Source organism: Chlamydotis macqueenii, chromosome 6 (assembly GCF_036417535.1).
Source record: "Chlamydotis macqueenii isolate bChlMac1 chromosome 6, bChlMac1.mat, whole genome shotgun sequence".
Lineage (NCBI taxonomy): Eukaryota > Metazoa > Chordata > Aves > Otidiformes > Otididae > Chlamydotis > Chlamydotis macqueenii.
Window position 1 is genome coordinate 36,950,904 of NC_141561.1, and position 27,439 is coordinate 36,978,342.

The 27,439-nt window shown below is 44.2% G+C and overlaps 1 protein-coding gene across 17 annotated transcripts in view; it reads left to right on the top strand.

The window, feature by feature from the left end:
- Nucleotides 1–27,439, top strand: part of MAP2 (microtubule associated protein 2) — a 220,173-nt gene that overhangs the window by 71,245 nt on the left and 121,489 nt on the right. For 16 of the 17 annotated variants that reach the window (XM_086750745.1, XM_086750751.1, XM_086750749.1 and 13 more), the window contains exon 3: nt 23,480–23,545. The gene's annotated coding sequence lies outside the window, so the exon portion shown is untranslated. Of the gene's footprint in view, nt 1–22,974; nt 23,113–23,479; nt 23,546–27,439 lie in introns of those variants that run through there. The other variant, XM_086750746.1, reaches the window with a different exon arrangement.

The window sequence follows — 27,439 nt, forward strand, 5'->3', positions numbered from 1 at the left end:
TGCTTTTTTTGCAACTTCTCGTGCCATGTTTCTTCTAGAAGAACTGGGTAGGTGTTGTGATTTAAGTTTTATCTTTCTCCTGACCACCGGAGATACGCGCAACATGGTAGATATTATGACACATGAGGTACCCTTGATCTGTTCACTGGCTTCTCATTTGATTTAGTAATGCCTATAAATCCAGCAATTCCTGCTTTCATTTAGAGCCTACACCTGTGGTTGCTGTCAGCCATGGCTATAAGAAAATTAGTAGGTGAGGCCAAGATGTGAAATAGCAATCTGTGAATGGCTGGTTACCAGTGCCGTGTTTCTATAAGAATTTATGATGGTATAAGAGTGAACACAAATGAATTTTGTGTGGTTCATAAAACATTAGAACAAAGCCAATTCAGGCATGTAGCCTCATAAAGCACATAATGGTGTCTCTGAAATAACGATGGTTCCTTGAGCACATATGCGTAAGAGCTGCTTCTGAAGCAGCTATTTGTACGGGACGTTTAAGAAACCATTTCAGATATCGTCTTCAGGAAGCGAGTTTCATGTTTCTTACTCCTAGGTTTTATTGCTTGCGTCTGCTACAGTTTTAGTTAAGTAAGGACAGTTTTCAGTAAGATTAGTTTTGCATGTAAAGTCCAGGTGTTACGCTGATGCTCTTCTTGAAGAAGGAGCTTGTTCCTTCATAATCCAGTATGTTATGAAAGTCTTCTATACAGTGATGTAAACAGCCATCAACTTCTAGTAGTAGTTAGAAAGGAGAGGTAACACATGGCTTTGCAGATTAGGACAGACGCAGACGAGTGAGTTAAATTGAATGTTGGCTTATTGAAAGTGATGAGTGCAGTGTACTGGGTGGTGGGTGCTGGTGTCCCATCAAGACTGCGAAGATGATAACCAGTACAAGCAGCTATAGAGGCTCTCCATCATTTGAGATGGCAGAAGTCCTGTGCTTTCAAGCAAAGGCCTTGGAGTCCTGGTTTTCCAACAGCATGTGAGTTAAACATTCAGAGTACTTACATTTATCTGAATATTTGTTATGTTGATTCCTGACATTGACATCAGGCTGTTGGATTAAAGGTTGCATCACCCTAGAAACTGTTTGTGCTTGTGAAAGTACAAAACGCTGCTTTGTGTGTGATTGTGCAAATGGGACCCTGTTGTGACTGGGTGAAACATAACTGTAGAGCGAGCTTCCACCAGCAACCAGACCTCTAAAAAAGCTCAGCTTGCAAAAGTGGAGAAATTGGGTCCTGAGGCCCATTCAGGAGAAGCATCCAACTTCATTCAACATGATGCGGATAACAGCATTTGGCACACCAGCATGGTGTGAGGGAGTGCTGCCTCAGGGAGTGTGGTGAGTCTCTCGGCCGTGGCACAGGACTCTGTGACTACGAACTTTGGAGAGGAGGAAGAAAGCCAGCCAGAGTCACGTGTCAGTGTTTTGAGGGTCCCTTTAGGTAAAGTTTATTTAGCTTTCTAGGAAGCTGCCATATTTAATCTGACCTGAAGCAGCAGACAGATGGAGGGGTATATTCTGTCAGAGAAGAGAGCTGTATTTTTGGCTTTCACTTCAAGCAAGAAGTTTGTAGGTGGCTTGTTTAGTGTTCTGTGAACTTGATGCTCTATATATTGCTAAACTGGGCCTTTTTTTTTTTTTTTTTTTTTTTTTTTGTAAATAACATACACAATTTTGCAGCCTCCTTAAGCTTAAACAACTTATTCGCCCAGAAGCTGAAAACAGGTTTCTTCAAAATTAGGTGCCCCGTTAGACCATACATTCTGCTGCTGCAGGGAGCAAGTCAATTCACGTTGGCTTGACTGGGAGTTTGTAACCTGTGGTAGGACTGTGTAGTTCACTTTCCAGATGAAGTAGTGAATTCTGGTTTTGTGTTTACAGATCTGAAAGACAGGATTCTTTCAGTAATCTTTTCTTTATAAGGCTTTTAAGTGAACAGAGGCTGTTTCCTGTCAGATTGAACTTGACTTTTATCAGTGCGTATGTTTGGAAATTTCCCCCTCTCCTTGAGACCATTTAATAGAGGATGAGAAAAGTAAACATTGTTGGGAAGGTTTGTTCTCATCATGTAATAACTTCTTATAAGATAAAAACAAAAAGGAAATTGTTGCAATGCTGCTTAAATAAATGGCAGTAGAAGTCGGGGGCTCGGAAATTGCGTGGTTCTCCCTTTTTCAGGGCAAGTCATTCAGCATTCCAAACTGGCTCGTGCTGGGAGAAGCAGACATCACCAGCAAGGTATTTCCTGGCTCCTTTTGCCAAATGCTAATAATAATAACAACAATAATAAAAATTTTAAAAAGACCCAAATCTGAACTAAACCACTTGTGACTTCATTTGGCAGCATGGGCCCGCTGTACATAACTTCTGCCTTTGTTTTGTTACTCATATGCCTGCCAAGAGCTTCTGAATTAATTTGCCCCCTTCTCCCTCCCCCTGTTCCCATGCCGAAGCAAGGCATAGCATATCGCACTTTGAGCCAGAGCAACATATGGGCTGGGGGAGCTTCAGCTGACCAGACTGAGGGCTCGGCGGTGACGCGAGGCGCAGCTCGCAGTGAGAGCAGTGCCTTGGCCACAGAGGCTGGGGTGTGTCTCTTCTTGGGCTCTGTCTCAGGCACGTTGCCTCTCCCGAGGCCTGTTGCTTCTTGAGGGTTTAATTTCTTGCTGGCCTTTCCTGGTGGTTGTGTCCAGTTGAGTTTGGCCGCATTGACCTTAAGCAATAGGTGCCCACCTTTTCTTCCCTGCCTCCTCTGGAGAAGGAGGAGTAGAAACCTGCTTTTTTTTGTATGTGCCAGTCCAATGAGAAGACAGCTTTGGTGGGAGCGCAAAGTCTCTCTGTTCCTTTATGTGGATGCCTAATCCATGTCAGATCCTAGCCCTGCTTTAAAATGCTTCAGATCCTTTGATGTGTGGTTACATCAGGGAAAGGGAAATAAAACGTCTGTGCTACTGACTGGTGGAGAGGAAAGGGAGTTGGTATGTAAAGGGTGAAAGCCTGATCTGCTGCAGATACACAAGAAGGCACAGCCTTGCCAACAAATCTCAGTGTCGTGGGGTTGAGACGTGAGAGCGTTTCTGAAGTTTCCGAGTCCTGCAGAGAGTAACCAGGAAGGAATGACTGGGAATTTGTTTCTCATTGAGGGGAAAGGAAGCACGTGAAAACATCGTAAGTGTCAGGCTCTAAGCTGCCTCTGCTTATGAAATGGTGGTACTCTGAAGAGGCAGGCTTAGATTAGTGGCACATTAAAATGAAGTAACGGTTTCATGGTAACTGATATTGTTTTATGACACATCAGTTCCAGTTTCTACTTTGTCAAACGCTTTTAAAGCTGCTTCAGTGCCCCCAGCTTCTCTTCCCAACTGCTGGGAACTCTGTGAACCACCAGCTTATTCGTCTCCAGCCACAGCTGGAGATGCTGGGTTAGTCCCAGCCTCCTGTTTTGCCGAGGCAGCACCTGCGTTTCCTCAGATAAAATACAATATGCAAATCTGAGCATAATATGAGCATCCTTTCTAGAATCAGTTAGAAACTGCATCCACGTGGTCCTCTGTGTGTGTGTGAATTGCTCTTCTCTGAATTGTTAAATTGTGGAAGAAAATGCTTCCAGTGGAGCTTGGTTCTGATGAGCCTGTATAGGTTAAAAGGAAAGGAGGAGTTACTGTCCAGAAGTCACCTTCTTTTGGCACATGTTCCTTCTAATTCTCTGTGACCTCACCTGAAGCCTTTTATCTGACATTGGGTTTGGATTGAGTCTGTGTTGCTGATGGTGCATTCGGCTGTAAAGATGAGATTGGTAACGGTTTAATTGATTTTCAAGGGTAGGAGAAAACACAGTTCTTGATAATCATTGCAATTTCAGGTAATGTATGCTGATGCTGATATATGGGCTGCTCAGAGCTAATAATAACCTGGCCAACCTGACCTGCCTTGGCTTTAAAATGCCTACTAGAGCTTGCTGGGCTTTGTAAAGAGATTTTGTATTTTTATATCTGTCTCCTGCTGGATCTTTACTGTGAGTCTGCTTAGCTTTGCATCAGGATTTGATTATCAATATGTAAACAAACCAGGTTGCTCCAATTATTTCTCCTGCCAAGACTTTGACCGTGTTGTTGTGGCTCCTTAGGGTAGAGGGGCTTTCAGCAAGGGGCTGAAAAAGCTGTACCCTCCCAGCTTGTACCAGAGGACAGAAGATTGTGTAGACTCTTCTCTAGCTATTTCTTGGGGCCGCACATGATTTGTGTCTCTCAATGGCATTTAAAGAAAGCTCAGGTTAACAGCCCTACGTGTTTGATTAATAGAAAATCTGGTAGCTTTGACAGTGAAAATTGAGCATCCTTGCTAGGCGTCCCGTGACTACTTCAGAATGGCAGCAGGCTGGAAAAACCTCAGTGCACTACCTCTCACCTGACCTGCTACTCCTGCAGGGCTCCCGCCAAGGAACTCAGAAGGAAACAGAGTTTTATTTCAGAGTGCTGAGGAAAAATATTGAAGAGTTTGGAGATTAGTTGTCAGCGCTGGAAGTGGGGCTTGCCAGAAGTAGTGACAGACCAAGCTCATAAGGCAAACAATGCTGCACCACGGACTGGCAATATCCCCCCATAATCTGTATTAAAAATAGATGTTACAGGCTCCAGTTTTAGCATGATCCATTCAGTAATTCATATGGCATTCCATATGTTAGGGTGAGAGGAAGGTGGGAATAGTGGGAGTCGGGGAAAAAGACACTGACTGATCCAGATCCTTATGCCATTTCAGTTCAGTTAATTGCCTGCGTTTGAAGTGTTGTAACGTGAGCAGATGGGGTGTTTTGCAGTTATGTGGGGGGTGTGTATATATATATATATATATATGTGCATATATATATATATGAAGTTCTCTAGCACTTGATTCCCGAGTGCTGCACTGAGGCTTTACCAGCCACTCAGGCTGGCTGTGTGCGAGGGAGAGAATGACAGTAATCAGTTTGTGAGATGGGATGAGTGAATGGTCTAATATTGGGGTCCCCAAAACCACGCAAGACATGCACGTGTTTGCGAACAGTCCCGTACCTTGCAGCTTTGTTGCATTTGGTGGCAACCTCAAGGTCCCCTTTCTAAGGTTGTTTGAAGCCACCTAGCTCTGATATCAGTAAACAGACTTTCTCAGGGACCTTCCTCAGGCCTCAGTCTTACTCGGTGCTTTGACACCAGGGTAGTTTCCCTCTGTTCAGGGAATGGCCCTTTTAGAAGAAGGAGAACTGGTCCTGGAAGCAGTGAGTTTGTGTCCTGCAAAGTTGCGGGACTGTGGGCTCCCTCCTCTCACTAAGGCGAGGGCTGCATGCCAGTAAGCACCGTCCAGCTTGGGCAACGCTCAGGTTACAACCAGGATATCGGGTGTTCTCAGCGTGGGTGAAATCCCCTCTTTCCTCCTGGCTCTGCAGTATGCCCACTCCACAGCACTCTGCCTGTGATGAGACCCCAAGTCACCTGCCACGTGAGATGAGAGCTCTCTGCTCTTCTCAGACGTTTTCTGGTCTTGTTCCCTCAGCTCTGTCCCTCCCTGCCCTGCACCCTGGCTCCTTCGGTGTGGGAAGGGGCAGCCTCCCCTCCGCACAGAGCAGCCCACCCACCTTGCCGGAGGATGGCAAATGGGCTGCCTTCCTCCTCGCTGCCACAGCCTTTTGAAAGATATAGTAAAGCAGATGACGCCGTGCTTGTACATAATAAACAGCGAGCAAATGAATAAGCTTGTTTGTCAGCTTGGGCTTTGCTCTGCACCATCTCTCCTCCCTTGCTGGCAAACGCTGGGCCTTGCCTTTCTGTTGGAGTCTCTACTCCTACTGAGACCTCACGGGGGAGAGGTTTGCCTGGAGAGGCCCCTCCCCTCTCTTCCCAAACTCTGATGCCTAAGGTCAGGCTTTGCTCTGATTGTCGCTTCCCTGAGAGCAGCCAGACTTTCAGAAGGGCATTGATGTAGAGTTGGGCTTCGCTTACTGCCACATCATTTCTCTGAATCGTCAGGTGAGACGGAATTTTTTTTTTTTTAAATCCATTTTTCTTTTCTATTTTTCTTATCTAAAAGAATTCTATGGGCTAATCTTCAGTTTTGAAGACCTTGAAGAGATCTGACTACCTCAGGGGTTTGGCTGTCTTTTGCTTAGACTGGTAGAGACATCAGATTTGTTTGGCCAACGTCAGCTTGCACTGTAAGTGGTTTGGACCAGAGTGCTCTTTGCTTACAAGGATTTTGTTTGGTGCTTTTTTGTTTTTGTTTTTTGTTTTGTTTTGTTTTTTGTGTATGTGTTCGTCCTACTCCCAGTCCATACAGCACTTGCTACCAAATTTCAAGCTGCATCCTCTTTGCTTCCTATCCTGAATTCCAGAAACAGAGTGAGAAAAGATCCCCTCCATGTGGATTGGGAGGAGCGAGGAAGCTCCTTGTGGCAGCCAAACCATTGTGCCATCCTCAGAGGATTCCCACATCATTCAGTGCCAGCTGAAAGGGCATCAGCAGGTCCCAACTGGACTTCACCCTGCAGCTGGCAGGCGTTGCCCATCTGTATCTGCACTGCCGTTTGTTTGCTGTGCGGCTGATAAGCTTGGTGCAAGCGGATGCAGCACTTAGTGCTCTGGGACTCGTTTGGGACTGAGGCCCCAGGCTACTGCAGTGTATTTAATAGTAAACAATACGATAATCTTTTGCCCTGCTGGTGGGTAAGGAAGGTCAAACATGGGGAAAAAGCTGGTTGCAGGAAATCTTTTCTCACTCAGTGTCTGGAATTCAGGACAGAGATGCAGGAGCTGGACTGGGATCTTGCCTCTGGTTCCAGTGAGCTACTCAGCCCCTTACAGCCTCTCTCTTCCTCCCACCCGTTACCTCATCTTACGCATTCATTTCTTAGCAGGTGGTTGCTCATTGCCCTTGCGCTGAGAGAGCTTTCACTCCTGAAGAGCCTTTGTGGGCTACAGAAGGAAAATAATAATAACTGACTGGGCAGCGCAGGCAGGGACCAGCTGTTGCACCTCTTGGTGTACCCAGGGGGACATAAGGAGATTCAGTCCAGTGATTTTCAGGAATGAAAGATTAATTCAGGAGGAGAGAGTCTTTTGGTCTTTTAAAGGGGCAAAACCTTGACCCACAGAAAGTAAATAGCAAAATGTGGAGCAGTAGTTGAATACAAATAAAATGAGATAGCAAGCAAAGCCTTAAGCTTTTTAGTTTATCTTGTTCTCTGAGATCTCTATCAGATGGCGAGCACCTGCTCAGTGCAGGGTATTAGGGGCATACTGTGAGGAGACTTCTACCTTGAAGTGATACCTGCCTTTTGCACTCTGCCTTCTGCTCGTCAGACTGTATGTTGCAGGGTAGAAGGCATTTGCTGGTCACAGTGACTTGTTTTTCAAGTTACTGAAGTGTAAAATCGTTTCTACCAAGGCATATCAAAATAAAATAGTGTTCAGTTATTTCTACCTTGGCTGTATGTTGGAGTCAATCTGCCCCAATGTGTGTGTAGACTTATTAATAAAATAGAGCTTTATATAGAGATGGCTCCTACACTTGGCTTCTCCCTTGTTCCAGGGCATGGAAAGAGACAAGGACAAAGGCTTTAACGTTAGGTGGGGAAAGTGGAGAGAAAACACTGCTCCGTTTTGCTTTCCCCAATGGCATACTCATTTAATTTTGGAAAGAAGTTTGACAATGGGGTCCAGCGCATGTACTAAACAGCTTTTGCTTGAGGATTGAGGCACGCATTGCAGAACAATAATTATTTGGGCCTCCTGACACCGTGGTGAGATGATTAAGTAGCACTTGCTCTGCTTGGGATGAAAAGGGGCAGGTGATGAGGAGCAATGAGAGCCAGAGGGTGGAGGAGCACAGTGAAGGACGCATCAGGTACACTGTGTGGGCGTGGAAAGGAGTGAGAATTTATCCCATGTGCAGGATAACCTGGATCCCCAAGGATCTGCTGTGTGTGGAGGGAATGTAATGTGGCTGTGGAAGCCTTGTTCTTGGGAGGGCTGGTAGACTGCAGGCCTTCGATGCTGGCCTCAGTGGAGGGCAGGCAGAGCCCACAGCAGCAAAAGTGAGCAAGGTGCTGTGGCAGAGTTGATGCAGGCCTTGAGGACATGGGTGATGGAGAAGGATGGGAAATTGAGTGGAAGAGAACATAGAGATGCAGAGAAGGAGCAGGAAGGGGAAAGAGATGGACAGAAGCCAAAAATCAAAGAGAATTGTTAAACATTATTAAATAAACAAATTATAGAATAAGCAAAAATTATTATTAAGAAAATAAGTCGAAGAACAAGGGAAAAAACATGGAAGAAATGGAGTGCTAGTAATCTAAGTATGTATTCCACATCTAATTTTAGATTTATTTACATTTGTTCCTATATATATAACACAGAAACATGTCAGAATTGTCCTAAATCTATCGGGAGAAGACAATGTTTTCTTAGCCTAAAAGCTTTGTGAGGTTCAGGGAGGGAGAGCTGCTCCTTTTTTATTTTTTAATTTTTTTTTTTTAACTTCCCCACCATCAGGTATGACCCCTAGGTAGAGACTCAGGAAGGAGAAATCAGAGGATAAGATAGGCTCATGCATTTTTTTTTTTTTTTTAAAAAGGTTTGAATACTTCTAAGTATTCACAGCTTTTAACTTGATGGGTCCTGCTAAACTCTAGAGTAACAGAGTATTTTGGAAGCTGGGAAAGGTGGGAGATGGGAATCAGATGGTGTATTTGACAGTCAGTAGATGGGGGATATGTAGAGATGTCTTTTTACTGAGAACATAGGCGAAGTATTTCCAAAAGGTGTAAGGAAAAGAAAGCCCTTTCATCCTGCTGGTGTCTTTCACTGAATCTTGGCATATGCTCTTTATGTGACTTGCCTCTACAATGTTTGAACCCGGCCCACAAGAGCAGCTGAAGAGGAGAACAGAGAATAGATTTGTGAATTTTAGAGTAGGGAACAGCAGCAGGAAGAAAATCTGTTTTGAGAAAGCTGCTTTCATTAGGGCCCCCTCCTGATGGGCTAACGGGGGTCAGCAACTGGAAAATGTCCTAAATCCAGCAAGAAGGATCAGCAAATACAATCTGCTGGGGGAACAAAAAGGGCTGGAAGAAAGTATGTTTCCTGGCATTGCAGTGGTTAAAGCTCAGATGATTTCCAGCACCCAGGTGTAACCACTGGATGCTGTTTGAGAAACTTTTAGCATGACTTTTTTTAGAGCTCCTGGTCCTTTGATGTCCTTAACAGATGAAGTCTTGTAGCAAAGAATCAGAATATCCTAGAGAAATATCACAAGTTAACAAAGGCTCAGACAGCCTTACCAGATGTGACTTTTCTGACTCTTAACCTGCAGCTCTGCAGCAGGTGTACTTTTCTTGTGTTTTGTTTGCATGCAGGTTTTTTTAATGTTATTTTGGCATGACTCTATATTTTTTATTAGTAAAACTGTTCATGATTTATTAATGACTTTTCATGGTTTCTCTTTATTAAGAAGTGCAATGAATATTTCTTTCTTTGTTCTTCAAAATTTAGTCTCTGAATAGGAAAGAACAAGAAATTAAGTTGGAGAGAATTTGTAGTTTCCAAATGAACACACAGACTGATTTTGTCCCTTAAAAATCTCACATATGCAATGAATAGAGGATAAATCCTATAATGAAAACTCATTTCTTTTTCACTACTCTTTTGTCCTGTGAAAGCTCTGTCAGGCAGAAGTATTTGAGTGTAAGCAATGAAATGTTGAAGGTTGGTGTTGCCAGTTGTCCAAGTTCTGAGGTTTTTGGTTTGCATTGTCTGAGAAGCAAATATAATTAATGAAGGCAGTAAAAAATACTAGGCAATTTGCAAGTCCTGTGGATAAAAGCTGCTATTAAGTGAAGTTAATCCCAAGTTTAATGTACTTGAATTGTCTTAGGGTTCGGTTTCTAGTCTGAGCTGAAGTCAAGGCTCTGTTTTGGGAGGTAAGTGTATGTCTTTGGGGGAGACTTGTTTTACTGAGGTGGCTGGGGTGAATGGCCCCTTGGAGATCCCTCTCTGCTCACTGAAGCACTGCTGAGGTGTGGCTCAGCAGGCTACATGTTTCTAAGCTTGCAGCAAGATCTGCAAAGAGGTGATCCCAGGAAGACTCAAGAAAATAACATAGTGCCCAAAAGCCAGGAGGTACGGAGGTGAGTCTGCATGTTACAGATCCCCAGCAGCTAAAAGAAGATAATGCAAAAAAAATACCAAACAAAAACCAAAACAACCCTCTGTCTTCCTAAACTGAATTCTGTCCATCTGCTTTTGTGGCTCCATGCTTGTACCTGCGGAGTACAGCCAAGAACAGGGCTGCAGGGGGATCTCTGCTCCTCCGTGGGCTCCCCAGGCTGCAGGGGCACAGCCGGCCTCACCATGGGCTGCACCACGGGCTGCGGGGGAATCTCGTCAGGAGCTGCATTACTTTTCCTCTTCCTTCACGTTGACATCTGCATCCTCTCACAAAAATTCTTCACAACAGGCTGGCAGACGCCTCTCAGGTTCTCTTCACATCTCATCTCCTCTCCACTTCTTGCAGCCGGGCCGGGCCGAGTTGGGCCCAGTCGGCTGCCCGGCGGGAGGCCAGAGGGTGAGGCCTGCAAGGCCCACAGGGCTCGCGCCTCCCTCTCTCTGCCCCTGCTTCTACTGCTTCACTTTTTTTTTTTTTTTTTTTTTTTTCCTGTTTTCCCCTTCTTAAATAGGTTATCGCAGAGGCATTATCACGGAACATTCTGCTACCAATTGGCTTGGCCTTGGCCAGCAGCAGGTCCGCCCTAGGCCCGGCCGAGTCCACTGAACACAGGGGAAACTACTTCCAGCAGCTTCTTACAGAAGCTGCCACCGTAGCCCCCCCTCACTAAATAAAACCAACACATGGGGGTATTCAGAGGACAGCAGAAGGTGACTTGAGCAAAGCTAGTGTACCAAAAAGGTGCACTGTTTGTATGCAGCTGGGAAAAAGTTCTCTGAGTGTGAACAGTTGCAGGAGGGCCACCCTCCTCCTCTCTATGGCTTTTGTTCAGGTGGGGCTGCAAACAGGTTCTGCTCTGTTGTGGTGCTGTTGCATTTTCTGTCTTCGCTTCTTCCAGAGTAGTAGATTGGTTGTTTCCCATCAACTTTAACTGTGGTGAGTGCTGATATGATAGCGTAATTCTGAAAATGCCTTTGTGGTTTGCACTATCATATTGCTGTGGCTTGGAAAGTTTTGCAAGAATAGCTTTTGGGGGAATATATCGATAGTTAGTTTGGAGTTCGTTACCCTGACAGTGTGAGCTTTTGGTTCATGACAGACTGCTACTAGTCCTTTCTGCAGATGATGCAGAATTGTGGGGTGTTTTTTTCCTTCTTTTAGGAAATTTCTCTGATCTGTTCTTTTTTTTGTTTTGTTTTAAAGTTGTAGCTTTTTACTCTTTATGATGAAAACCTTGCATTTTAGTCTTACTGAGTTTTCATGAACACCCTACCCCCAAAATACAGCAGCAAGCCAGTAAAATTAATATTCTCTTTGTTTGTCTCTTTACTCGGAAACTGTCTTCTGCAAAACTCAAGGCTTTGAACCAGAGGCAGATGTGAGTGTGCCTGACTTCACTACTGATGGCTTTTAAAGGTAACAGTGGAAATTCCTCTGCCCAAGATTCAGCTCCTAAGAAGGGATACCCAGTATGTTTCGCTCGTAATGTTGGACCTGACTTCATCTGCAGGGCCAACTTCCAAAAGCAGTGAAAGCCCAAGCCCCCATCAACTACGTGCAGAGAATCATCAGAGTTAAGAAAAGCTCAGAAAGCTGGATGCTTGTTAATATTCATCCTTTTGAGGCTAAAGAGTATAAACAAGTGACACTTTATGTTTTGCTACAGCAGTCTCCTATCCTTGTTTAATGTTATTAGTGGAGAGCTTGTGTCCAAAGGGGTGTTTGGTGACACCATCAGCTGAATAAGGTCTTTCAGATGCATCTGTCTGCATTAGTAATGAGAATGCTTGCTCTCATTTTACAAAGGAACCATTTCTTTTAAATATAACCCCTCCTTCTCAGCCCACCCCCCCCCAAATGATACCATTGTCAGAATTCTCATTACAGCCTTTTTTCATCCCTTTATCTAATGTTGACTGGAAAATGCTTTTGTCTTCAAGTTCCTTCAATTATTAATGACTCAGTTGTATTCTTTTTGCCAATTGGTGCAGAGAGAACCTTGGAGCAAATATGTAGTAGTTATTCCGTTTGTTTTCTCCTCTTCGTTCCTTCTTCAGTCTTTTTAATAGTGTTGCTCTCCTGGTTTTTCACTCGCAGGTTCTGCATCGTTGCTTGGGGTTTTTGCTCAAATACAAGAGCTGTCGTACCCCAAAGACGGACTTTGATTCTGAAACCTTTTAAAAAGAGGTAGGGAGCCTTCCTGCAAATTCTAGGAGCATCTGTGTTCTTCCGTGTTAACTGTGTTAACTTTGGTGTTAACAAATGGACAGACACCTTCATCCGAATCAGTCCCACTCTGTGGACCAGCTTGAAGTCTAGAGGATGGCAGGTCACAGACCCAGTAAAACTGTTTGCTTTCAGACCCTAACTTACAATCTCAGTGGCGCTGTGGAGAGGCAAGGGCTGGCCTTGGTGACTTCGCCACCCCACCAAAGTGCTCCAGCAACAAAGAGGGGAGCGGTATGTGGGATTCACATGGAAGAGCTTCAGGGCTTGTCACACCTGCCTTGTTCTCTGAGAAGCCATGTTACTGTAGTGGGAGCGATGTCGTTGCTGTGTTGTGCTCCTCTTGGCGTGCCTTTTCCAGCCCCAGTGTCCCTGGAGCTGTAGGCTTAGTGGCTCTCTAAACCCTGACGGCAGACTGGGGCTGAGGCTAAGGTCCCCAGCACCATGCCTGGCCCAGATTAGAAAGGCATAGAGGGAGCAGTGTTGGTGCAGTGCCATACTCTGCATTGGCAATCATGATTTGACTTCTTGGGAAGCCAGCTGAAGGATGGAGAAGGCAGTATAAGTCAGTCCTGTGGCCCGGGTGAATTTTGCTGGGGGCTGTAGCGGTTGCCCAGTCTATACGTGATTGCATGGTTATAGAAACCAGGTGCCTGTAGGATGGGATAACAGGATCCTCATGCACTCCAGGGAGGGTGCCAGCATGTCTAGGGACTGTCCTTGGTGCTCTTTTTATAAAAATAAATATATAAATCAATTGTTTGACCTTCCTCAGTGGCAGGGGTTTTTTTTTTAAATACTTCACCAAAAAATCACCTTTGTTTTTAATTAGCCGAGTGAATTCCACTTTTATCTCTGCCCCCTCCCCACATTGATTTAGAATATAATTGCTTGCTTTATCTTCACAAATTATATACTCTGGAAGATTTTTATTACTGTTTAGTTTTCTGTACTTTAGAGAAACCGATCTGAAAACATGTGCTTTACAAGGAAAAATTAGAAGAATGTTTGCCCAAACTCTCCCTTTTGCTTGTATCTGAACTGTCCCTAGTTTGCCAGTATCTTTCTTACTGTGCAAACCCCAGACTTTGGCACTTCTCCAGCTGAGACATCACCACCAGCAAAGAAAATGGAATAATTATCCCAGTCTTTCAGGGACAGCATCCCCGTTAGGGTAAATAAAACTGATTTGGTTGTGTTTCTTTTTTTTTCCCACAGTAAGGCTTTTTCTGTCAAGCTACTTACTACTGATGTGTCTAGTTATGTGTTTGAAGCCTCATCTCTCAATATGCTGTTCAGTCCTTTTCTTTCTTGATTTCCTGCTTTTAGATTTGGGAGATGCTCTGCAGTATGCTACAATTATCTTAGTTTTTCAAGATGCATTTCTAAGTGTAACAAGATCATCCCACCTTGGGGTCAAACTCAGATTTTATAAATGTAAAATCAGGAGGGAATGAGATTATTTTGTTAGCGGCAAACTCATAGTACCAGCAGTATTTTTTCTGTTGTACTCTTGTCCTGTAGGTGCTTGTAAACTACTACTAAGTAGTTTTACAATCCAAAATCTTTGCAAGGATGAGATTTAACTGACTAATTTGTGATTTCCCACTGCTTCCTTTCAAGAGCGAGTGCAACGTTTGATCTTCTCTCAGATCTATTCTGAAACCTTAAATACACTTCTTGAATCAGGGAGGATTCGCAAAATTTTCTGAGCTGCATCTGTCTTGTTTTAAGTGTTTCTTAAGCTGCTCTTTCCTATTCTGACCCAAGGTTCTGCTTACTTTACAAATTAATTGCATGCAGTATTTGCTCACTGTTACTTGTGAAAATTGAGGCAAATGTTGAGTATGTTGAATCGTACCCTTCTGTGTTTCATCTTTGCTGTGCCTCTCTGCTGAACTGTGACTTGCACTGTCTGCTTTTCAGATCGTATTGAATCTTTTTTGCTTGCCTTTTATGTTCTTTGCTAATTGTAATTCATTTTGTACCTTAGGTTTTCTGATTATATTCCTGTGCTTTTGCTGTCCCTTAGTTATGTGATGTTTGTTTCTGGTTTTTTTTGTCTGATTTTTGTTTGGGTATTCAACCTCTTAAAAAGCTTAGTGTATTCTTCCTCTGTACTGGTTGAGTTTGTTGTTAAAGCTGCTAAACTCTCTTATTTCTGTCTTTCCTTTCTGGTTCTGTGTATCTCAGGAGCCTTGCATAGAGCATAAACCCTTATTTTTTGAGCTGTCTGTGCCTTCTTCCATTGCCTGCCAATCTGAATGGAAACCTTCCAAATGAACCCAGGTAGGATGGTGGAGAAGCTGAGACTGGCAATTTCTCTCTCTGACCTCACCTCTGCCTTTCTTCCCTTTCAATTCCAGATCATCTTTTCATCATTGCCCTAGTGTTGCTGTGGGATCACTCCTCTGCTAAGCAGTACCATCCTTTGAGTACAGTGTAAACCAGTGTCTAGGTGGCTTACGGTAGCAAGAATTCCTGTGGCAGTTGTTGAAACAGCAGAAGTTGTTCCCTGACTTACTGCCAGTGCTACTGTTTGGGCCTGTCATCTGAAATGCCCCTGATCAAAGTACTACTTATGTAAAAGAAGGTCACGTCCCTTGAGGTGTATCAGATAAGTCCCAGGGTTTATCCAAAATTCCACTTTTCATAATGACTTTCTTGTTTTCTATCCCATTCTGATAAACCAGATTTGCCTGTAATCACGTTACACCTCCCAAAAGTCTTCCTGGTAATGGCGATTGGATGTGGCACTCTTCGCTTCATACCCTGAGCTCGTGGGCAGTGTAACTGAGCGCTGTTAAACAGCTGCTACTTTTCACCCTTGAGGCAACTACCTGGTAGAGAAGAGGGAAGTAATTCTCGTGTACAAAGAGTTTAAAAATCGTTTTGGACAGCACTGTAAGACCAGAGTGAATGAAACCTATGTTTAAGTTACCCAGTCCAAGTCTCCAGTCATTAAACCCATTTTAGTCTTGATGTAGCAACTGCTGTGGACTCAGTGGAGCTGTGACTGACTTAAATGTGTGTAAGCAAAGAGGGAATCGAGATCATTATGTTAACCACAGGAAATCTGCTTTTATGGTGATGAAAACAAGAATCAATCACAAGTAGCTAATGAATGAGCCTGCAGTATCTGCTATGTTCATTTCACAGTAAAGGCAACAGTCAAAATCCATTAAGAAGCCCTTTGCAACAGAGTGCTCTGCGAAGAGGATGTCTGTAACGTGCAGTGCCAGCCCTCCTTGCCTTTATCTGAAGCGCTTCAAGAGTGTGCATGAAATACACGATCTGAAGTCAAGGAAGGGCTTCTGGTGGTTTTAACTGGGCTCTGTCTTAGAGGTCAAAGTGGCTGTTAATTACGGTTCGTTTTGCTGGAAATCTGCAGTCTGAAGCTACTGGATAGGCCCATCTCTGTGCCAAGGTCCTGGATGCCCATGCAAAGAGGGAATAAGCTGTTACATCACGCTGGCACGGTGTCACATCTGCACCCATGTGGGTCAGGCTGACTGGTCAGCAGGGTTCTCATAAGGCAGCTTTTGTCATCTCTCCTTTGTAGTGAGGACAGAGCTGCTGCCCCTCTGCGCGGCTCAGCTGCTGGTAGCTCTTCCATGGGTTTCTGCCTGACTGCCTTCCTTACATAAAGCGTGGCTAAGTGAGAAGCTGTTCAAACCAATTCTGCTACATGTTACTACATGTTACTGCAATTTCTATCGCCTGTCTGGTTGGTTTTGCTGTCGAGGAAAAGCTGTGAGTTACTACAGCTAACCTTTTTTTTTTTTTTTTTTTTTTTAAAATTTCTTGAAGGAAGGTGTGGACATGGAAGAAAGTAACTAGCTGGCAGCTTTTAGGAAGGCAGTTCTTAGCTGCTAGGGAAGATACCCCTGAAAACAGGTTGAACTTTAAATTGACTTATGAAAATGAAGGAGCAAATACCATTTCTCTGACAGGGACCACAGGTACAGACCCATTTCAGGGAAACTTCTATTCTCAATGCTGCATTTCACTATGCCGACATCCCACTGACTGAAACAGAACTTAAATATTTGCTTACATGTTTTTCTAAATATAAACAGGAATTAAATTGAAATACTGCCCAAAACCTATGCTTAGATAAACCAGATAAATTTGTGTTTTTTACATTGCAGTTATTGCTTTAAATATTTTTAAGGCTATGCCAGCTCAGAGTTTAATTGCATGTAATGCAAAATCTGATTCAACAAATGATGCATGAATTTGAAATGTCCCTGCTCATTGCAGGGGGGTTGGACTGGATGGCCTTTGAAGGTCCCTTCCAACCTAAACCATTCTACGATTCTGTGGTTCTATGATATTAAAATATTTATTTATAAATTTAATACAGAATAGTAACTAAAGCTTCTGTTATGAGCTATGACATGACAGTTAATTGAAAAACATTAGGTTACATGGTTAAGTGAAGTACAAACTCACAGTTTAATAAGTTCTGTCACACTAGCTGTGATACTTTACTGTAAGCAAGTTTTTGTCTTGATTCATCACCCCACTGTTAGGCCAGGAGAGAGAAACGATGAGTAGTAGTAGTATCTGCAGTATTTTCTTAGTCATAAGCCATGTGACAGGATGGAAAAACTCTGTGTGTCTTGAAGATGCACATGGTATGACAGACTTTCACGTGGACGCCCACTGGGACGAAGGCTACCAGAGCGCCTGTGGCTAAGTTGAGATTAAGGCTGGGATTGGGCTGGGTGGTACCAACCGTTGCATGCTCTCAGAAGTGTCTCTCAGTCTAGGCAGAGGTGTAATGGGAAAGCTGACCGTGGTTTTCAGTGTTAATTGGTGGGTTTGGATCCTACAGCTTTAGGAGCCTGGTTTAAGCATCTCTCTGAAGCAGGAATTTATTCTCTTTGTGGAAGCAGAGAGTGAAGGCAGAACTACCCCTAAAGACATGATGGAGCTGTAGAGGAAGGACTAACATAGGCAAGCAGAATAACTAACGCAGCGCTCAACAGATGTCGTGCAGCACATGCTATTCAGGCTTTTGACTTTTCTGTGTCCTTCACGTCTTGAGGGGATGCAAGGGTTGTTGGGGGGGGGTATCAGAAAGGAGGAGGTAAAGGAAGCATGCGTGAGGAGAGGGAAGTGAGGGAAGCGAAAGGAGAGAAGTGGGAAACAAATGGAACCGAAGGAGTGAGAATGAAGCAGCATTTGGAAGAGAGCTGAGAGGAGGCTTTGGAGCAAAGAGACAGGTAGTGGCACGGAGGATTTTGAGAACTGGAATTACAAAATGGGACTGGGTACCTTGTAGCAGTCAAGGCAACATTGCAAGCATTGTTTTTAACTATGTTAGTCCTTTTTCTCACATGCTTAACTCCTAATTTTCATTCACAAAGAACTCAGTTTCTGAGTGACTGACAAAACTTCATCCTCCCATTTATCTTAGGGGTGGTTGTGAATCCCGAGTCCCTCACAGGGCTTGGTGCTTTTGGTGGCCACAGGAGTTGCCTCCATCTCTTATTGGCCTATGAGGGAGGATTTGTAGGAAAAATAGTGTCTTTAGGTAGACCAGAGGATTAATTATTATTTGTGTTTTGACTGGTGTGTGCACTAGCACTTGCTCTGGTAAGAGCAAAACTATTCCCTGCAAACTTGCCTTCTGTTATGACTCTAGCTTGTTGCGATGATAACACAACAGCTACTACTTAATGTGGTAACGCAAAACTAAGCAGTTTAGCTCCCTGCAGGGAGTGGAATTACAGACAAAATGAAAATGGAAAAGAAGAACAAACCCACCTCTTTCACCTGTGTGTTTATAACAGTAATGAATCTATTGTAGACACTCCAGTGGCTCGGGACTGTCAGACGGGAGCTTTGTGTTAGCTTGTGTAACCTTGGAGCCTCCTCATAATGAGCGTTGACTGCTTGGGTCTGTCTCCCAGCCTCTGAAAGACATTGTGCTCATAGATGTGTGGAGTTCAGCGATCTGGTTTTCTGGAGAGTCATGGCACTGTCAAATGGCATTGGCTTCTGTGTTGGTACTATCAATTATTTCTGATATTGCGGGCTCAAGGAACCAACTGAAAATTGAAATTGTCTTCCAGGGGCAGTGGGAAAATCACTGGGCCTGGTGCATTGGTGACAAGGCACTTGCAGGCTGTGGTGGTGTGATGGTTTGTTATGGTGTTATTGTACAAAAGCTTGCGTCGCAGCTGTTGCTAGTAACTGTACCATATATACATAGAAGGCTTGGGGGCTAACAGACACCTTTCATGAATTTTGCTTTCTTATTCTTTTGATCTTGCTTGTCTCTAAGCTGGAAACCAAACATTTCCTAAGAAAACCCAAGAATACATTCATCTAGAAGCTTCAAAGGGGTCTGTGCAGAATTAGTTGATCTGAAGAGCAGGCCTGGGAGGATTTGAATATCCTACATCTTCCAGCTTGATTTCAGTGGCATGCTGGTGGAGAGTGAAATGGAAATAGGAGATCCCTTTCTAGGTATTTCTCTTATCTATTATTTAGATGAGGAGAGTTGACTTGGATTCACAAAAGAGAGATCATGCCTGAAAATATCTGTCTGACAGGCTTAAAACAAATAAACTGAGATAGGAGAAAGAGAGGAGATAGTTTGCCTGGGTTTTGAAGGCTCGTTTATATAACCATGCCGCACAGAAGCCCCTGTTGTGTCAGCTGGTGGGTTAATGGGTGCAGGAGAGCTGGCCGTGCTATTCTGTGTGAAGGGATGCCTTGGCGTGGATGCTGGGGAAGGGCAATGTCACCAGTACAGACCTGTTTTATTGGTAGCCTGGGAGGAAGGACAGGTAAGTCCCGTAAAGATGTTGCAATCTGCTGTGGATACAAAGCTGGGGTACTGCTGGTGTAAAGGAAACAGTGCGATTGAAAAGGAGCTGCAGGGGCTGGCTGCACGAGGTGGGTAGATCGGCTCTTGCACACTGGTTCTTGGGTGGGGGGGAGACTAAAAACACAACCAGGGCCCTTCTGATCCTGAAGCTTTCTAAGCTGCCTTGAAATCATTTGCACTTTGTTACCCACAGGAGCTGCTAACTCAGCCTGCAGCTATTCCTGACTCCTCCCTACTCTTCATCCTCTTCGTTATTGGTAACCATAGAGATACAGATGATGACTCCAGCCTCAGTCTTCCTCACCGTGTAGCCCTAGAGAAAGAGCTAGTGTGCTATACTGCATGTGTTTTTCCAGAATTAATTAATGCCCTTCTGTTCTGTTTTTCACCCCTCAAGAAGGGAAAAAAAGAAAAGCAAGGTTGTCCCTCAAATGGCTGGTAACATAGGATAGCCTGATGTTTATTACTACTGCAGGAGAACAGGCAATATTTACAGTCTGGTGAAGCATCCGTTTCCTCTCAGCCTCTCCAGCAGGCAGCCATCCCTAGCGCTGTTGTAAGTGCTAAGACAATAGCGAATAAAAAGAAAATTCCGTGTTCCAGGGCTATTTTTACCAGAGTGGTGCAGTTTCTGTTCAGTACACTTATTCCTCTTAATCTACATCACTGATGATACTGGATGCTATTTTAGGCATTGCATAAAATGTTCGCCCAGTCTTTACTAAAAAAGAAGGAACCAACCCCCGAGTCCTTTGTTAAAGGCTAGTTGCAAGATTTTGGCAGCAATTTGAGTGGAAAGATCTCAGGCTGGGCTTCTGGGAGGGTCTTTCAGTTTGGCTTGGTGACAGAGGTTGTGTGTGACCTTGAGCGAGCCCAAACCCCCCCTGCATTTTTTTTTTTTTCGTTATCTTGAAAATGAGGAGAATGCTACCACCACCCTCTTTTCCTCTTTTGTGCTTTGGCTCTTCCAGGTAATCTGTTGTAATAGAAGCTCTTTCTTGTTTCGCCCAGCACCTTGCACAGAGGGACCCAGTATACAGCTGGATTTTCTAAGCTCTCCTACAGTCTAGTAGTGAAACTGTGCGCCCTGTTTTGAATGAGTGTCAAAATTAAGGAGAAAAACCCACCTGAATATACAAGATCTTTTAGAGTTTAGACCAGAATCCAGTCACTGCCTGACCACCTTCTTCAGTGAGACTGCAAATGTCTCTGTTCCTCTGCATGTTACATAGCACGAGTTCATAATTTAAACATTTCCAGGACCTTGACTTGTCAACTTACTAGTGTTTGTACTTTCTTTTTGCTTACAAGTGTTCCTGATTCACTGTGGTGGGGTGTATTAATTGTATGTGACCCATCTGCTTTGTGGCTGATCCTGCTTGCCTCACTGAGGCAGGAAAACGTGAGGTTGAACCTCACACAGGGCTGAGTGTTCTCTGTGTTCCCGCATCTACCTGGATTAGGCCCTTCATCCCTGTCTCCTGTGCCTTTTGTCTTGTCAGAAATGCTTTTATAGGAATATGAAAAGACATATTGCAGGGCAGCCAGAACAAAGTTGATTGTTAAGATTGTCTGTTATTTGCTGTACCTTACAATGAAACCATTTGCCATGGGCTGTTTTGGCAGATTGGGTCCCTGAAAATGCTTGCATGGGCAGTGTGAAGGTGATTTGGATGGCTGGTTAAAGATTCAGCCATGGGCTCCAGCATGTAGGGGCCAACCTGGCAATATGTATCAGTTCCTTGTGAACCACATGAGATCTGTCAGGAACATCTGAGAGAAATTACAGGACAGTTTTCAGGACTTCTTGCTACCCCTCCACAAATCCAACTCCATGGTGTTGTTTCTGGGACCTCCCAGAGCTCCTGGTTGCTTTGCGTGAAGAGTGGTTGGTGGAGGGGAGATGTAGAAGTGAGTGAGGGATGCGGTAGCAGTGCTGTGAACAAGCACCAAGTGTTAAATGGTGGAGCTGAGGAAGACGAGGGCAGGATTTAGGGTTTCCTTGGTTTCCGCAGAGGATGAGTGCTGCAGTGGGAGTTTTGGCAGCAGCCGACACCCCTTCCGATGAGTCACAGGAGGCTTTCTCAGAGGAAAGGTCTAAGAATTGCGCTAGTGCTGCTCTTGCTTGGTTTTTCCGTTCCTTCTGAAGGCCTTTTTGCCGCTGTGGTACCTGCTCCCCCATCGTCCTTGTCCCATACAGGCTGTCTTTGGGGCTACCTTCCTCCATTTCCTTGTCCTCCTCACTGCTGAGGTGATTCAGAGAGTGGGGGGAAGCTCTCAGGTCAGGACAGATGCTTTTAAGGCACGAAGATCATTTTATAGCAATTAGTGCCTAACTTCTGGTTGATGCAAAGTTTGGTGGATGTGTGAAAATTCATCTTGTCGTGGTTGTAGGGGGAGGCAGAAGGGAATCAATTCGCTTGGCAGCTTTCTTACCACCAAAGTTTTGGGAGAGAAGCCCTGGAAATCTATGGGAGATTTGTTACTTCTTCCTGCAAGCCACTTGTCCCTCTCAAAGGTAAATGGGGTTTGTTGGACCTCTCCCAAACTTTGTGGTAGGGAGACATCCTTCCCTCTCAAGGGCTCTGCTGTCCTGGGGACTGAGAAAACACCAGCTTGCTGCTGGGAAGTGCATCTTCTTGGCTTGTGTGTCCTGACTGCAGAGAAATTTAAGCTTCTATTCAGCCCTTAGAGTGTGGTTGGGCTCATTCATTTCTCTTGTCTGCCCCTTTGCTGCTTGCGCCGTTTCATTACAGACTTACAGTGCTTGAAAACAAACCAGTTCCTCTTTCAACTTTTTCTCACTCTCTTTATTAAAAGTTCCTTCATGTTCCTCTACCCTGTTTCTGCTGCCCCTCCCCAATTATACTGCGTCTCCTCCCAAAACACCAGGTGACTTCCCAATTCACAAGTCCCTTGTCCTACTCATATTAACATTGTTCTGGAGGAAGCTTTGGAATAAGGAGGCAAGATCAAGGCTGAAGAGTGGCAGTAAAACTGGACCCCTCACAGTAACTCGTTAGCGAGCTGAACCGTATGGTGAGCCCTTTCCTCTGTTGGGTTAGTCCTGAAGGGTCCCCGCTCGTCCCTACAGTCCGTGTTTTCCCCGATTTTATTTCCCATTGATTTGAATAAGCAAATGCAAGGCTCAAATAACAACATAGATGAGCTGGTGAGACATGTGAACAGAAGCACTAGATAGAAAAATAAAGGGGGAGAGCGAATCACCCTCCTAATCCGTAATGCAGAAAACGCTAAATCCCTCCAGACCTCCTTTTCAGCGGGTACCGTCCGTAAAACCTGTTTAGGATTTGGATCGGCATCGCAGTGGGAACGGGGTGCGCCGCTGCCTGTGTGCAGTGAGTGCCTGTGTGTGTTTGGCAGCCGCACAAAAGAAACCAGTTGATGATATTCATAGGATTAAAGGCCCGAGTCCTGGAGCCACGCTTGGTTGGATGCAATTAAAATGCCTGTCAGGCGTTTGATACCAGCAACGCCTTGACAAACTGCTTCAGCAGCCGCGAGGTGCAGCATCCTATTGTAAGTGGATGATGGCGGAGCCGGCTGGTTTGTCATCATTCTCGAAATTTCTGTGGCCAGTGAACTCCCTCTTCCTCTCCCACTCACCCTCTTTTCCTTTTCACCACTGCGGGGACTTCTTCTAATTTGCAGTTTTCCTTTTCCTGACGTACACATGGTAGATACAAGCTGGTGGCTTGCAGACTGCGTCTGTCTGGAGATAGGCAGCGAGCCGATGGATAGCGGCGCTCCGGGAGAATGATTATGCAGCAGTTATTTAAGGATAGGCTTTTGTGGTATGGCAGCATATGAGCTGGTAATGATTTTCTTTTAAAAACGTCAGCTTTGTTTGCTTGTTGAAGATTTGAATGAGTTATACCTTTATGCTGTAGCTTTTTGGGTTTAGCCTGCTGTAGATTAAATTCTGTAGTGATGCACACTGGATGAATTAAAATGTATAGGTAATGAACTTCCGTGGGTTTGTTTATAGATATATTTGATGCATACTTAATGTATATTATATGCACACACACCTTCATGCACATGTGCTTCTATGGATATGTTTATGCATCTATGTCTTTGTATAACAAGAAAAAACTTTTCTTATAGCTGAAAACTGTTCTTCAGCAAAAATTAAGTATTTTCAGGGTTTTTTTTCCCCCACCTTTGTCTTATATTAACAGATTCTGCAGTATACAGTCTTGGACGTGACGCACAGATTGGAATCTGCTTCTTCACAGATCGAAAAGGTAGGACACCTCTGTATTTGAATGTGGTTTTGAGAATGTGGGAACGGACACGATACAGGGTGTGGGCTGTTCTTTGTTTGTTGGGGTTTTTTAATTTAAACAATAGTTGTTCTTCATTTTGTCAAACTCTGTTTTGCTGCAGGTTTGCGTAGATTTTCAAATTGTTTTGGCAGGCACTGTAAAGTTATTTTTGATGTGTACGCATATGCCCTAGCTATTTAACGAGTTCTTTCAGCTGCCGCTACCAAAGGGCGAGATACAAACCTGCGAGCTTCTCTATTGTCTTGGCTTAGCACAGCGAGGGTGCCAAACCGCCTCCAGTTGTATCAGACATGGGGTCGTCTCGGTATTCATTTCAGCATCAGCAAGAACAGGGTTAAACTCACTGGCTTGCTCAGAGCAGGTACAATCTATCACAGCGCGCAGCAGAAGGCATAGTGGTGGTTTCATACTGTATCGCTTTCAGGGCGGAGGGAAACTTCTTTTAACCTGTTCACTGCTGCCAAAAACCGTGTGTGTCTCAGCTCGGGGATTTTTTGCACAGTGTTTCAGTAGCCTGGCAGGGCGGGGCAGTGCTGGAAGAGTGTCTGTCTGATGGCTTTTTGACATATCAGTGGCACTGCAGAAATTATTTCTGCATATCAAGTGAAGCAAACAGACTGGATTTTTTTGACAGTATCATTGCTAGTTCCCAAGAGAAGTAGATGTTTCCCCCCATCCCTTTTGGCTTTGGTTGCTTTAACCCCTTGATGCTGTGAAGGAAACAGTAAGATAAAGCCCTGCAAAGTAAAGTAAGTTGCTTAATGTTTTTTGTATTGAACTTTCAGTTGTGTCAAGTGGTTATGGAATACCGATCTCATTGATTTGTAGTGGGGACTGTGCCCTTGGGAAAAAAAAAAAAAAAGCAATCTAGGCAGGATTGAAAATCTTCTCCCTCTGCCTTGATGGAGAGAGGGAACGGTATATCCATCTCGCATTAACTTCTCAGGTGCCAGTTCTCACCCAATGCCTTCCAACCCCAAATTTATCATGTGTTGTTCTTCCCAGGTGTCCAGCTACTTCTTAGCTCTGCATTTCGACCTGGAGGGAATGTGTGTGTTTGCAGGGCAGCAATCAAAATCTGCATGTGTCTTTACTCTGAAGTTTCAGGGTGCCTTTTGAAAACCAGAATAAAAAGGTGAGAAATTTTTCAGGGAAGGCAGTTATGTTTCCAGCCTGGGTAAACCAGGAGTAACGATAACTCTGGGAGAAAGCCTGGTCTCCTGAAATGGCCAGTCTGGGTCCCCAGGCGGGCAGGAAAAACAAGCCAGAAGGTCAGTGTTGGGTGTTGGCAAGGCTGTGGGGCCCTGCTAGCAGCAATGCATTCCTCTGACGTGTGATGAATAATCAGTTTCATTGCAATAGATTTCTAGGGCTGATTGAGAAATGCTGCTTCTGGGGGGAAAGCATAAGTGAATTTTTCAGGATACTCTCTCTCGTGTTTTTCTCATGAACAATTCTATTCCTAATTTTTCTCTTCTACACATCTATCTATTCTCTTGGTCCTTGTATTTTCTTCTGTCTTTGGCAGAAGCCTTCTTACCTAATCGGTTTTCCTGGCTAAATAAAATTCTTCAAAGGAATGCTTTAGTTGTTAGTTTTTCTTAGTTGCTTTTAATACCATTTCCTCCTGGTATCAAGTATCACTAGACTCACTGAAATAGAAAAACCTGATGTAAATAGTGTATAAAATGCTTCAGTTCTTGAAAAATACATTTTGATCTGTTATTAGCTAAAAGTCAGTCCCTTCTCTTCCCTCTACTTTTAATTTCGTTTCCATTATCCAAGGGCAACAAGCCAAACTGCAGTCTCATTCTGATTTCATTAATGTTTTGCAAACTCTGTCTCAAGGACTAATGCTGCTTGCTGGGCTTGATGTCAAAATCTCATGTTTTGCTGCAGCATTGGAGAAGGGGAAAGGAAGGATTTCTCACAAATGGAAGTGGTGGCATTGTTAGCAGACAAGTAGAACTGCCTAGTTTTTACAGTATTTGTGGATAACGAGTCAAATTTATTGACAGTGTGATCCTTTGGGATGAATGGTTTTTATCTCCTATGGAAATGTCTCTTATCTCCTGTGCACAGGAAAACAAAGATGATGAAAAACAAAGAAATGATGTCAGCTATTTGTTAATAAATCAGAGTTGGTGAGGAGACTCTGGATTTTTTGTTGTTTTTTAAAATAAGCAGTACACATACATTTCTTACACCTCTGATGTACTGGTCATTTTAACCTCTGCCTTTGATCTGAGTTTTGAAGATTCATGTTACAAATCGTTCCTTCTGGCTGCAAAGAAGAAAATAAGATGTTATGCTTGCCAAAATGGAAATTATTTCAAACAATATCATTTTCTTGAAGTAGAATTAAGGGATACTTACTCTGCAAGGAGAGAATTCTAAATTGACAGGATTTAAAAATCCTGTGGCCACAGAGGTAGCGTAAGATGGCTTGGAATATCAAAAGAAAAACATTTTGTTAGCTGATACAACAAGGCAGCAGAAGCCAGAGTGTGCAGGGGCAATGAGGTGCGTTGGATTAATTTGTGGACTCCATGGCATGCACCCAGAATGACATGATGTTTGGCACTCACCTTCACTTAAACAAACGGCATGGTGCCCAACTGCGCCAAAGGCCTTCGGAAGCAATGCGCGGTGTCAGTTCATCCCCAGGGCTCTCTTGCGGGGAGCAGCACCAGAAGCAAGCTTGGGCCCTGTGTCTGCCTCTGTCCTGAGATCATAATCTGTTTTTAACCCCGCTTGTTAGCTGACCCTCTCTTAGCACGTGTGAGGGAGGAAAGGAGGAGGCTTGCTTTGTGGCTGTTCTAGGCTGGGTCTCAACATCCTCAGCTTGTTTATTAGGATTAGGGTTAGATCACCCCTATTAACATTGTCTTGTCCTATAATTACATGAAACAAGTCTTTTTTTGAGCATTGGAATTAATAGTACGGTTTTTCCTGTTGATTTATGCTTGATGAAGAATTCTCAGTGAAGATTTTCCTGATGTTTTACTAATTACAAAGACTCTCTCCTAGGCAAATTTTTCAGTGGCAAATAAGGGTTCTGTGCTATGGCCTTCCTTTCCGTTGGGACACTGAAGGGGGTTACTTGCAGGATCTGTCTCTTCTACTTGTATGTCTGCTCTCATGTGACTTGTAGGAGGTCAGTTATCTCTCAGCCTGCTTTGGTGCAGAAGCAAGTTGGTCAATGGACTCGAAAATTATTAGCTGGGGAGAAGTTAATCAGCATAAAACTGGTTTTCTGTGGGTAAGACTGGAGCTAACAGCTCATCACAGACCTGATGGAAGTTGAGTTCCCATGGATTTAAATCTTTTGTGCCCCTCCTCCCCTACCACGTTTTCCATTACCTTTGCGGCAGAGTTCCCATGTTTCTCTGTGACCCCGTGCTGTCATCTGGGCAGGACACAGCGTGCGCTAGAGCTGCTCCAGGGTGCTGGCTGGCCTTCGCGTGTGTGTCCTGCCTGCCTGGCAGATCTGAGACAGCGAGCGGTGAGGTTCTGTCAGTGCTTTCTTCGTTTGAGGGAAAGGAGGACTCATTTCAGCTTTGTTTTCCATTTTGAGGGAGAAGAGACATTTCTGTTCTTCACTCTCTGTCAAGCTGCGTTTAAAGATTAAGAGTTAGGGGCAGTTAGACAGGTAGCAGAAGTTTGAGTTGGTAACTTTAGGGAGGACCTTGCGCAACCTGTCAAGAAAATGACCATAAAGGAACAGAAATCTGATGGAAGTTGAACTGGAGCTCAGCTCACACGGCCTTGACTGGAGGCAGAAGTGATAAGGTGCAGGCCTGCAGTGCTGTGAAGGGCTGTAAGCTGCCAGGTTAGTTTCTGGAAGCTTGT